The sequence below is a fragment of the Antennarius striatus genome, chromosome 11, assembly GCF_040054535.1.
Source record: "Antennarius striatus isolate MH-2024 chromosome 11, ASM4005453v1, whole genome shotgun sequence".
NCBI lineage: Eukaryota > Metazoa > Chordata > Actinopteri > Lophiiformes > Antennariidae > Antennarius > Antennarius striatus.
In genome coordinates, this window is record NC_090786.1 from 18,729,644 (window position 1) to 18,743,780 (window position 14,137).

The window sequence follows — 14,137 nt, forward strand, 5'->3', positions numbered from 1 at the left end:
CCTTATCAGTTTTAAGAATTAAACTAGTTAAGAAATCGCCAGATTTGGATAGAACGTCACTGCAGCTTCATTTAGGGAAAAATACTCATCTTCACTTAGCCAGGTTTCCGTTAAACAGAATAAATCTATTTGATAATCTACTATAATGTCATTGATTAAAACAGTTTTTGAAGACAGAGATCTAATATTTAGGAGACCACATTTTATTGTTTTGTATTCCGGAGCTGTTGAAATCCTGGTTTTGATTTTTATTACATTCTGGTGTCCAGTTGCTTTCCCCTGGACTTGAAATGACTTGAATTTGCATGAATTAACTTTAAATGGTCGAGGGACAGACAAAGTCTCAATGGTGTGTACAGTGGGTGACTATACAGTAGGTGAAAGTGTAGTGGGTAACATTACAGTGGGTAACATTACAGTGGGTGAAGGTACAGTGGGTGACCGTTCTAGGAGTGTAGAGACTTGTTTAAGACTGCGACTCTGCATCCCGGTCTCAACTCTGGGTCATGGTTTTGGGGCAGAAATAAACGTGGTCAGATTTTTTGACAGGAGAGCAGCGCCATTCCAAGTGGGATGTATGCCGTCTCTCCTGATGAGACCGGGTTTTCCCCAAAAAGTCCGCCAATTATCAACAAACTGAATGTCATTAGCAGGACACCACCTAGACAGCCAGCGGTTGAGTGAAGACATGCGGCTAAACATGTCATCACTGGTCAGATTGGGAAGGGGACCAGAGAACACTACGGAGTCCGACATTATTTTTGCGTAGCTGCACACCGACTGAATATTAATTTTTGTGACCTACTATATGTACATTTATCTTTAGCTAGCAGTTTAAAAAATGACTCGATGTCGCCTGCTCTGGCACCCGGGATACACTTGACTATGGTCGCTGGTGTCTCTAGTTTAACGTACCGCACCACAGAGCTGCCAATCACCAGAGTAGGTTCCTCAGCGGGTGTGTCGCTGAGCGGGGAAAAGCTGTTCGAGATATCAAGTGGTTGCGGGGATTGGTGGTGAACCCAAGGCTTTCGCCTGCCACTATGTTTCCTACGAAAAGTCACCCACTGCTCCTGCTCGGGGGCTGCTGGAGGACGGCTAACATGAGCTGGGGAGTGGCTAGCGTGAGCTGGTGGGTCCGCTCCGGCTAATGCTATCTGACTAGGTGGCACAGCTATATTTTCAGTTAAGGAGTGAACCACTGCCTCCAATTGACTAAGTCTTGCTTCCATCCGTGAAAAAGCACTACACTTCGTGCCCCTGAAGAAAGCGGGGAAAAAACTATACATCCGACAGACTGAGCAGCAGAGAGAAGGAGAGGGAGGAGAGTGGACAGAGGGAAGTGTAGCCATAGTTAGCAACAAAGATAAACTAAGCTAGCTCTGAAGTACGGAAGATTACTTTAATAAAACAGTTTGTAAAAGGTTAGCTGAAATATGTGAGAGCTTTCGCTATCAAGTTTTGAGATGGAGAGAAACAACTAGCTTACTCTACAGTTCTAAAATGACACAAGATATTGTGGCAGGATAGTGCTACACTCCCCACCGTGAGGGGGTAGTGTAGCCGACAATTAGCGAGTGCCGCATGAATACACCTGGTCGGACCCTTCTCCATCCTTTTTCCGCTTCCTCTTCCTCCTTTACGGTGCTGACAGCTGGGCGTGGCAGCGTTTTGCGGTGAGCGGTTGAGTTGGAAAATAAGTGTGGTGTTACTGGGACCTGGGCTGTCTCCCTTGGGCCGGTGCGCGTGCGGTGCGCATCCTGAGGAACCACCTCTCCTGGTCTGGGCTGCGGGCTTCCTCCTCCTGCCGCGAGTGACACCTCAATCCTGCTCTCCGTGCGCGGCCGTCATCGCCACTGAGAGCTCACTGCTGTTTTGGTTCTTGGTTCTTCGTTCTCTGTTCGTTGTGTTATTTTTTCCCCCCCTGCATCTGTGTGTCTGCTCCGGGGTTTGGCTCATCTGGAGGCCTCCACCACCACAATCCGGCGCTGATTCGGCCTATATCGGGCCAGACACCATTACCGGTGGTCAAGGCCGTATCATACGGCGTCCTCAACGTGAGCCAAGAGAGGGCATCCCGACCCTCTAATTGACGCTGAGCCACTACTCCTGGAGGGTGGTTTTAATTGGAGGGGCAGACTCTCCCCTTTTTTTTAGTTTATTCATCTGTTATTTCTTCCGTTGAGTTATTATTGATCAGTTTGGTGGGTTATATTTGATTTATTGTGTAGTAATCTCTTTTTTCCCTCTTTTGGATAATTTGTGTGTTAAACAGTTTATTTTGGGTTTATTGCTATTTGGTTACCATGTGTGAGGGTGGCCTTGCTTTCTTTGTTTCTAATTGTGTTCTTTTCGTTGACAGGTGCTGCGGGCCCAGAGCGGCAGCGGTTCCCCTGGTGGTGGTTCCTTATTCACGTTTTTGGTTTGCTGTGTCACGGGTGCAGTGTAGTTTTTTTTGGATCTCTCCCCTTTTTGTTACCGCTGTCGTGGTAAGCCCCAGCTCTGTTTTTGGTAATCCCTCATACTTTTTATAATCATATTTGTAGTATTCTTTCCGTCTGTCCTCATTTTTTAAAATAAATGTTTAATAAAGTCTTTTTTTTATAATTGGAAATCACACTCTGGTCCTGTGGAGTATTCTTGAACCGTGTGCCTTGAATCAACCCAAAACCTGCACATCCATAAGTTTTCTCCATATCCTGGGGTGAAAGCCCCCAGGTGGCGTTGTCGGTAACGGCTTCAAGCCGCTCGCCTTGCCACAATATTAACAGTGATTGTGTGACAAAAGCGAAATTAGACGCCGCAGTCAAACAAACACAACAGGTAATGACGGAAAACGCTTACCGCAACAGGAAGTGCAGCCTCAGCAACCACCAAAGCTGCATTCCGCTTGGCCAGCCGGTACCCATCAGCTGCCTCAGGAGCCATGAAGGCCCGATAGGACTCCTTCAGCTTGACGGCATCCCTTGACGCCGATGATCACCAGCGGGTTCTGGGGTTGCCGCCACGACAGACACCAACCACCTTAAGGCCACAGCTGCGGTCGGCCGCCTCGACAATGGGGGCGCGCAACATGGTTCACTCAGACTCAATGTCACCCACCTCTTCCTGGGCGTGGGTGAAGTTCTGGCGGAGATGGGAGTTGAAACTCCTTCTGACAGGGGATTCCGCCAGGTGTTCCTAGCAGACCCTCACAATACGTTTGGGTCTGCCAGGTCGGACCGGCATCTTCCCCCACCATCGGAGCCAACACACCACAAGGTGGTGTTCGGTTGACAGCTCCGCCCCTCTCCTCACCCGAGTATCCAAGACATGCGGCAGCAAGTCCGATGACACGACCACAAAGTCGATCATCGAACTGCGGCCTAGGATGTCCTGGTGCCAAGTGCACATATGGACACCCTTATGTCTGAACATGGTGTCCAATAACAGAAGTCCAATAACTGTACACCACTCGGGTTCTGATCAGGAGGGCCATTCCTCCCAATCATGCCCTTCCAGGGCTCACTGTCATTCCCCACGTGAGCCTTGAAGTCCCCCAGCAGAACGATGGAGTCCCCAGTGGGAGCACTCTCCAGCACCCCCTCCAAGGACTCCAAAAAGGGTGGGTCCTCTGAACTGCTATTTGGTGCATAAGCACAAGCAACAGTCAGGATCCGTCCCCCCACCCAAAGGTGGAGGGAGGCTACCCTCTCGTCCACCGGGGTGAACCCCAATGAACAGGCGCCAAGCCTGGGGGCTATAAGTATACCCACACCTGCTCGGCGTCTCTCACCATGGGCAACTCCAGAGTGGAAGAGAGTCCAACCCCTCTCGAGAGGACTGGTACCAGAGCTCAAGCTGTGTGTGGAGGTGAGCCTGACTATATCTAGTTGGTGACTTGCCACCAGTGACTTGCAGACCAAGTAGAGATCACTGTGTTTCACAGCACAGCATATTCCAGGAGATTAGTATACCTATACTTCAAATTAGGGAGTTTATGGAGCGGTCTTTGTGTTAAAGCCCCACTGATGTTTCATTGCCTCAATTTCTGATATAAACAGATCTGTTTGTGTACATAAAGGCAGTATAAATGAGCTGTTTCTTTAGCTGCTGTGTTTCACATCATCCATATTAGAACCACAACTACAACCAAACTGTTCAACATTTCTTTAAAAAATGAAGTGGTTGTGTGTCTGCTATGTGCTTGTCTTTTCACTGTTTCTTCTGAATGGAGTACCGCTACTTGGATGTGTTTTCACAAAAGAAAGAATGCATTTCACCATAGTGCAACGGTGTTTGTGTTGCTAAAATGAGGTCAATGGAAACATCACAGATGCAAATAGAGCACTGCAGCACCTTGATTACAGATTGCTTTTATTGCTAGACATGATAAATGACACTATCATGTGGTGAGGCATGTTTAGAAAACACATTGCACCGAGACAAATATTACAAAATGTAAAGTAGAGCTGTCTTTATTTTTAAATGTTCCTCTGGCATGAAAAACAAAACGTAATGGTTGAATTTCTCATTATGGAAGGACAAAGCTTCATATAGTATACATTAACGTTTATCTACGTAAGTGCTGTTCTTCAGACCTCTCCGACAACAGAGGGACATTATGGAGAGTGTTATACCTGAATATTGAAAGAGACATATGGCCAATAAAACACTATAGACAATGTAACAGGATGAATGAGTGTGTCTTTCTGTTATTCAACTACTCCTTGTCATTCGGTGTAATGCTTACACATTTAAGTTAAGAGGCCAGTTTGCTCCCTCTGGCTTGAGCTGACGTGCTAAAGGTCTTCTAGGCTGTCCTGTGGTAGGGAACAAGTTGAGCTTTGTCTTCATCTCAGGTTCATCTTACCTTGCAGTTCAGGAGACAGGAATTTTATCATGAATGCTCTGCATATTTACAGAGCTTTTCAAAACAGGTATCAAATAATTAGTAGGGTACATGTGCTGGATATACTGTGTACACTGTATTTACAGCACAGTAATGCCTAGGACACCTCATTCTATCTCTACTAAATCCTCCTGCGCTCTCTCAGCTTCAGCCTCCTGTCGTTCACACGCACATATAAACTGTGTGTCCATTTTAAAGGCGCTGCTCAAATAGACCTTATGAAATGTTGCAAATGGAATATGCATTGTAGGCATACAGTGCCTCTCATAATGTTATATTCCCTGAATAAGATAACCGTGATCCCAAAAATTCTGCAGCAGCTGACTTTTTGTTGGCAGCACATCAGTGGAGGAAGGTAGGAACTTCACACAGGATAATAATACAGCCTTAGTTGAGAGCTTATCATTGTGAGTAACTCTCAACAGCCAGACTGACCCTCTCTACTAATTAAAAGCCCAGCTCAAAAGAAAAGGCCTTGTTAAAATTTATTTTATTGATCTCCAAGGGGAAAAGGGGAACAAGTCTTTGGAGAATTTCTATGGAGAATCATGACATACTCCAGGAGAACAAAGACATGTCTGATGGTGCACTTAACTGGCAAAAAACTTATCACAATAAAGCAGCCTGCAAAAAAATAAGAAATCTACTCATGCATTTGGAACAGTCTTAATCATTTTTACAGGTTCACAGCTAGAAAAACAAACAGATCTTTATTACCTGATTATCCTATCTCAGAAGCAAAATGTTTTTCAGTAAAGCAAGAACCTACAGCCAAGATACATGGTCAACCTCTTTTGAATTAGCATCAGTGTTTGCAAAGATATTTGGTGAGCATACGAACAGACTAACAGACAAATGGACGAACACATGAACACTGACAATTACAATACATCACCGCTTTGAAGCAGGATGTAATTAGTATCTTTCTCCCTAAGAGGCACTACAGTTAGACCTGACTACATTTAGTACAACGCTGCAGCACTGAATGAACCGTCCATAGGCGTTGCCCCAGACAACACCTATGGCTGTGGAAATAGCTGCCTGATTCCCCACTACAGCTTGTCTCTGCAGAGCATGGCATCCTCGTAATATTTCAACAAACAAAATGGAGATCAGAATAATCAGAAGATATTGCAGAAAATGTAGCTTGCACACTCCCAGTCACACATGGTGAGTAAGCCAGTACAGTACTGGAGTAAGACCAAAGCACTGATATACATGGATTATCCTATCAAAATCCTCAATGCAGACAGTCGATCTGCTGAAGAAACATCTAATATGGAAAAACCAAAAAATAAGACAACAAGCAAGAGGAAAATATAAATCAATCAAGTTTTATTTATATAGCGCTTAATCATGTCAAAAGACATATCAAAGCGCTTTAACAGCGCCAGTTCTATGCCAACAAAAAATGCAGTATCACATATCACAAACACAACACCAGTGTTCTCATTTGCGTGCGTCCTTGCATTTGACAGTGACGCACAATCATCAGACAACGTGCGTCCATGGGATACAAGCTTTAAATACAAAATTGAAAAAAAAATAATGCTACCTTTTTCCGCGATATCAAGTTTTATTTATATAGCGCTTAATCATGATAGCAGACATTTCACAGCGCTTTAACAGACAGAGAAACCCAACTGAACCCTCCAGAGCAAGCATAAGCGACAGTGGCGGGGAAAAACTCCCTCGATGAGGAAGAAACTCCGAGTGGACCCAGACTCTTTTGGGCGGCCATCCGCCTCGACCAGTTGGGTGGAAAAGAAATCAAAGGAAGATAAGAACAGCATCAGAGAGAGACAGAGAGAGAGTGAAAGATAGGCCAGATAGAGGCAGTATCAATATGGTTAAGGTTGCTAAAGTCAAGGCACAATTACAGCTGTGTGGATGACTGTATGGCGGCACGGAGGAAGAAAGGAAGCAGGACCCCAGCCGATGGATAGTTGATGGGTGGTACTGGTGGGCTTGGAGGATAAGGTGCACAGCACATGGAGAAATGGGGGTGATACTGGTGGGCTTGGAGGTGCAGGTCCACAGAGGAAGGTCCACGGCGGCTGGGCGGATGAGGGGTGGAAAAGTAAGAAGACACCAAGGAAGAAAGGCAGCAGGACCCCAGTCAATGGTTAGGTGAGTGGTGATACTGTTGTTTGGGAGGTGTAGGTCCACAGCAGATGGTCCACAGCGGATGGGTGGATGAGGGGTGGAACAGTATGGTGGCGTGGAGGAAAAAGAAAGCCGGACCCCAGCCGATAATTAGGTTAGGGGTGGTACTAGTGGGATGGGAAGAGCAGGTCCATAGCAGATGGGCGGATGAGGGGTGAACCTGAGAAAAACCTGGGAGAACATAGAGCACAGAGACTCCAGGGAAGAAGTGTAGTTAGTACGGTGTGATTGGAGACTTGGAGAGTGAGATCAGCGAGGAGGAGGAGTAACAGAGATGGCAACTTGACCAGAGCGGTGACGTATTTCCGGTATCTCTGTATCTGTTTTTCACACGCTGTTCTGCTCTTGCTCTGTCTTTCTGTTAAACATTGTTCTTTTTATTGCTGTTCAATTACTATTATGGCTTGTTCTAGTTGCTCAGAAGTTCTAGTCAGGATGTCTCTGCTAGAGAGACGTGTCCGTGAGCTAGAGCAGCTCTTAGCAGGTAATGATAGCATAGTTAGCACGGACACTGCAGCTAGCGTTAGCTGCCAGGATGTTAGCACGCCCGTTAGGCCCAGTGAGAGTTTATCCTCGTCGGCAGTGGCTCCGCAGTTTGTCACTGTGGACCGGTGGGTGGGGAGCCGCCGGGGCCGGCGGTCTGGTAAGCGGACCGGTCTGCGCTCGTCTCCCCCGGCGGCTGGCCGGGGGAGACGATAATAAAACTTCTGCCTTCTCCGACGTCAAATATGGCGTACCTCAGGGGTCTGTCCTTGGTCCTCTACTGTTCTCCCTGTATGTTGCACCTCTTGGTCAAATTATACGCAGCTTTGGAATAGGTTTCCACTGTTATGCGGATGACACACAACTTTATATGCCCATAAAAGCAGATGATCGATCTGAATTGAGTAAACTAGAGGCCTGTCTTTCTGCTGTGAATAGTTGGATGTCCAGTAATTTCCTGCTCCTAAACCCAGACAAAACTGAAATGTTAATCATTGGCCCTGCACGACATAGAAACCAATTTCAAAACCTAACAATATCTGTAGATAACTGTCTTATAACCCATAGTTCAACAGTCAAGAACCTAGGAGTAACGTTAGATTCGACTCTTGCCTTTGACAAGCATATTAAAGAGGTGACAAAGATCGCCTTCTTTCATCTACGTAATATTTCCAAAATTAGGTCCTCTTTAGCCATGGCTGATGCAGAAATTTTGATTCATGCCTTTGTGTCCTCTAGACTTGACTATTGTAATGTTCTGTTATCAGGGTTGCCTCGGTCTAGAACTAGGGGCCTTCAGATGGTTCAGAACACCGCAGCAAGAATATTAACTAAAACTAGGAAATTTGACCATATCACCCCAGTTTTGGCTGCATTACACTGGCTCCCGATTCATGTTAGATCCGATTTTAAGGTACTCTTACTAACATACAAAAGCCTTAATGGGCTTGCACCAACCTATCTGTCTGATCTGGTTAAACCTTATACGCCGACTAGGGCTCTCCGCTCTCAGAATACTGGTCTCTTGTGTGTTCCTAGATTTAAAAAGAAGTCAGCTGGCCAGAGGGCCTTCTCCTATCGTGCCCTTTTCTTGTGGAATAACCTCCCTATATATATTAGACAGTCTGAATCTGTAAATGTCTTTAAATCTAGACTCAAAACATATCTGTTCGACCTAACATATAAGTAATATCGGGGATGGCGGTCTCAATGTTTAGGTTTAGCCTAGTCCTGCCGACGAGTCATAGGATTTCTTAGTTAGGCCCCTGCCTCCCATTAATTCTCTGCTATTCTGGTCCCTCTAGCACCACTCTCGCCCCTGCTATCTCTGCTATCTCTGTCTCTCTTCCTTCTTCTGCTGTTCTCTCTCACAGGCCTCTGTGTGGTGGATCATCGGCAATCGGCTACCTCTGTCTGCTTCCATGGCTGGCGATAGCACAAGCTGTACAGTGGTCCTGTTTCACCATCCACTAGGGGAGTGCTGGTTCTGCCTCATTTGGTTCTGCTGTGGTTTTGGGGTTTTGCCAGAGTAACCTTGACTGTAACTTTTTTGAGCTGAATGACTTAGGCACTGTCTGGTCTGTCCTCAGAGTGGTGGATCCTCGGTAATCGGTGACCTCTGTGTGCTTCATCGGCTGGTGGTGACTAGCTCTACTGGATGGATCGGCATGCCTTTGTTATACATTTATTGTTACTGTTATTGTTACTGTTATTATTATTGTGTTGTTAATCTGTACATGCGGTATCTATTGCTTCGTCTGTCCACTCCTGGAAGAGGGGTCCCTCCTCTGCAGTCTTCCTGAGGTTTCTCCCATCCATTTTTTTCCCCTGTTAAAAGGGTTCTTGGGGGGAGTTGTTCCTTATCCGATGCGAGGGTCGCACTGCTTGCAGTGCACAAAGGTCAGAGGGATATCGTCCATGTGCAGATTGTAAAGCCCTTTGAGACTTTGTTTGTGAATCTGGGCTATATAAAATAAATAAACTTGAACTTGAACTTGAAGGGGGAGGAGAGAGGAACTCAGTGAGTCTGGATGTTGAGTCTCCAGCAGTGTAGGTCTATATGAATATAAACGTAGTAACCTAAGTTGCCATTAATTGTAAAATTTATGAAAAGAAAAGTTTTAAGTCTAGTCTTAAATAGTGAGAGGGTGTCTGCCCCCCGAACTGAGGTAGGGAGGTGGTTCCACAATAGAGGGGCTTGATAGCAAAAGGCTCTAGCTCCCGTCCTACTTTTGTAAATTCTAGGAACCACCAGTAGGCCAGTATGTTGAGAGCATAATGCTCTAGATGGATTATAAGGAACTAAAAGTTCCTTCAGATAGGTCGGTGCCTGGCCACGAAGGGCTTTGTAAGTGAGGAGAAGTATTTTAAAATCTATCCTAGCTTTCACAGGAAGCCAGTGCAGAGAAGCCAGCACAGGAGAACTATGGTCTCTGGCACTGGTCCTGGTCAGAACACGGATGGCAGCATTCTGAATTAGCTGAAGAGTCTTCAGTGACTTTTTGGGGCAGCCTGAGAAAAGTGCGTTACAGTAATCTAGTCTGGAAGTGATGAAAGCGTGGATTAATTTCTCTGCATCACTCCGTTTTAAAATATGCCTGATTTTAGCAATGTTTCGGAGATGGAAAAAGGCCGTTCTAGAAACCTGCTTAATGTGTGTGTTAAACGAGAGATCCTGATCAAAGATGACACCTAGGTTCCTCGCAGTGGTTTTGGCCACAAACGTGATGCCATCCAAGGTTATTACATCACTTGGCACTACATCCCTAACAGTTTTTTGGCCGAGCACAACAACCTCAGTTTTATCAGAATTGAGATGCAAAAAGTCATTCGTCATCCAATCTTTAATCCCTTTGATACACGCCTGTAATTTGCACAACTGGCTGACTTCGTCAGGTTTAATTGAGAGATATAATTGCGTATCATCGGCATAACAATGGAAGTTGATGGAGTGTTTCCTTGCCACTGGGGCGGCAGTGGCTCAGTGGTAAAGCGGGCGGTAGAGCAGGTCGTCCTATGATTTAAAATCGGCGGTTCGATTCCCGCTCCCGCCCCCCCCCAAAAAAAAATACCCGGAGGTGAGCTGACAGTGGGAGGCGTCAGCTCATCTCCGGAGCACTGCCGAGGCACCCTTGAGCAAGGTGCCGTCCCCTTTACAAATTGCTCATTTGAGGCGCACCAAGAAGGAGCTGCCTGCCACTCTACCTCCCCTGCATGCCCACAGGCCCCTTTGTGTGTGTGTGTGATACAGGGGCCTGTACTCACAAATATATATGTATGCATGCGTTTGTAATCAGTAGCTAGAGTGTGCGTTTTTAATTTCCCTTCGGGGATCAAACCAGTATATAAAATAAAATAAAAATAAAATAAATTACCCAGAGGAAGCATGTACAAGATAAACAGTATTGGACCAAGAACCGAGCCTTGAGGAACTCCATAACTAACTGTAGTTGACTGAGAGGAATTGTTATTAACGTGAACAAACTGGGAACGGTCAGTTAAATAGGACTTAAACCACATCAGTGCTGATCCCTTAATACCAATTGTGTGGTCCAGTCGTGCCAGAAGAATATTGTGGTCAATTGTGTCAAACGCCGCACTAAGGTCCAAGAGAACCAGTATAGAAACAAGTCCTCTGTCTGAAGTGGTTAGAAGGTCGTTGCTAACCTTGACAAGTGCTGTTTCCGTACTATGATGTTCCCTGAAACCTGACTGGAAATTCTCGAATAAACTGTTGGATTAAAGGAAATCACATAACTGATTAGCGACTATTTTCTCCAAGATCTTAGATAAAAATGGGAGATTTGAGATGGGTCGATAAATATTTAGAACAGTAGGGTCCAGGTTAGGTTTTTTGAGAAGTGGCTTAATTACAGCTACTTTAAAGGACCGTGGTACATATCCAGTAGATAAAGACATGTTAATTATATTAAGGAAGTGGTTGCCAAGTAAAGGTAGGGCTTCTTTGATGAGTTTAGTTGGAATTGAATCAAACAGACAGGAGGATGGTTTAGCTGAGGAGATTATTTTAATCAGCTGACTGATCTGTATTGGAGAAAAGACATCCATAGAACCAAAGGGTTCAGGAATCAGCTGTGTGTTTTCCGGATCTAAGGGACCTAAAGAAGGACCAGAGTTTGAGGATAGGACACCATTAATTTTGTCTCTGATGAGCAGGATCTTATTATTGAAGAAATTCATAAAATCATTGCTGTGGAGACTTGATGGAATACTAGGCACAAATGCACTGTGGTTCTTTGTCAGTCTGGATACAGTACTGAACAAGAATCTGTGATTGTTTCTATTGTCCTCGATTAATGATGAATAATAGGCTGCTCTAGCGGAACTAAGTGCCTTCCTGTATTTATGTAAACCATCATGCCACGCAGTGCGGTATTCTTCTAATTTAGTAGAACGCCATTTCCTCTCAAGTTGTCGGGATTCTTGCTTTAATTGGTGGGTATGAGAATTAAACCAGGGAGCTCACATCCCCTGTTTTATAGTCTTATTTTTTAGTGGAGCAATTAAATCTAAGGTTTTTCGCAGAGAGTCTGAAGTAACATCAACAAACTCATCAATTTGAGATGGGCTAACATTAACTGAGTTCAGAAAATGACCCGCTGTGTAGTTCAGTAGTGGGATTAGATTAGGCATACTTGGGATTTCTTCCCTGAATTTAGAAATAGTATGATCTGATAAGTTTCTAGTACAAAAGTTTTTTGCAGGAAGAGAATTACACAATAGCCGAATGTCGAAAGTTATCAGGCAGTGGTCAGAAAGGATAGGATTACAAGGAAAGATGACCAACTCCTCAATTTCAATCCCATAAATCAAGACTAAATCCAGAGTATGCTCGAACTGGTGGGTAGGTTCCTGCACACACTGACTAAAGCCTATGGAGTCTAGTAACAACATAAATGCCCTACTGAGGCTATCATTACTGTCGTCCACGTGAATATTGAAATCACCAACAATTATGACCTTATCAGTTTTAAGAATTAAACTAGTTAAGAAATCGCCAAATTCGGATAGATAGTCACTGTATCTTTAGCCAGCAGTTTCAGAAATGACTCGATGTCGCCCGCTCTGGCACCCGGGATACACTTGACTATGGTCGCTGGTGTCTCTAGTTTAACGTGCAGCACCACAGAGCTGCCAATCACCAGAGTAGGTTCCTCAGCGGGTGTGTCGCTGAGCGGGGAAAAGCTGTTCGAGATATCGAGTGGTTGCGGGGATTGGTGGTGAACCCGAGGCTTTCGCCTGCAACTATGTTTCCAACGAACAGTCACCCACTGCTCCTGCTCGGGGGCTGCTGGAGGACGGCTAACCTTAGCTGGGGAGTGGCTAGCGTGAGCTGGTGGGTCCGCTCCGGCTAGAGCTACCTGACTAGGTGGCACAGCTGTATTTTCAGTTAAGGAACGAACCAGTGCCTCCAATTGACTTGTCTTGCTTCCAGCCGAGAAAAAGCACTACACTTCGTGCAGATGCCCCTTTCGCTGAAGGAAGCGCGGGAAAAACTGTACATCCGACAGACTGAGCTGCAGAGAGAAGGAGAGGGAGGAGAGTGGTCTGGTAAGCGGATCGGTCTGCGCTCGTCTCCCCCGGCGGCTGGCCGGTCTGCGGTCCCGGCTCGCCCGGTTTCCTCGGCCTCCCCCTCTTCCGCCCGCGGGGCTAAACCCGGTCAGCCTAGACAGAGTAGCACGTTAGTCATAGGCGACTCCATTACCCGCAATATTAGATTAGTGACGCCAGCAACAGTACACTGTCTACCAGGGGCCAGAGCTTCCGACATAGAAGCTAACCTCAGGGTGCTGGCATCAGCTAGGGAGAAGAAGGACAGTCAGAAACACTCCACCAATACACCTAGGAATATTGTTATTCATGTTTGCACCAATGATAGTAGGCTCCGGCAGTCAGAGGTGACAAAGAATAGCTTGGTTAGGGCTCTGGACTGCGCTAGGAAGACGTGTCGGCATCGAGTAATAGTCTCTGGCCTCTTGCCTGTGAGGGGGAATGATGAGACTTATAGTGGGTTAACAGCTGTGAACCACTGGCTGGCGCGCTACTGTAGGGAACAGGGTTTAGGCTTCGTAGATAACTGGCTTTCCTTCTGGGGCCGCCCCGAGCTGCTGAGAGCTGACGGCCTGCATCCTACTGGGGCTGGGGCAGCTCTTTTGTCCAGGAATATAGACAGGGCCTTACAGCGTGTTTAACACTAGCCATACAGCGCTTGGGCTGCAGGTGATTAGAGAGCCTGCTAGGGTAGTTGTTGATGCGGTTGTGGAGTCTAGACTAGGAAACCATCAGACTGATGGAATAGTTAGTGACGTTGAGACTGTCTCCTTCCCTCAGATTTTTAATAAAATGGCCCGGGACATTACGCATGAGAATCTTACTTCTGCTCCTATCACCAGTGACAATGTACTGTTCAGTGAAGCACTTGATCAGGTTATCCAAGACTCTATACCTGAAAGCATCCCAGTTATTGTATCACATCGTGTTTATGGGTCTTTACCTCCCAGATTTATTGAGACACGGCATCTGATTAAGATTAATACATCTTCAGCTGTTAAACCATCTAACAATCATGTTAGTGAC

General features: G+C 45.8%; 1 pseudogene; it reads right to left on the bottom strand.

Moving 5' to 3' along the window:
• Positions 1-316: 316 nt before the first annotated feature.
• LOC137603549 (uncharacterized) lies at positions 317-2,555 on the bottom strand (annotated as a pseudogene).
• Positions 2,556-14,137: the final 11,582 nt, after the last annotated feature.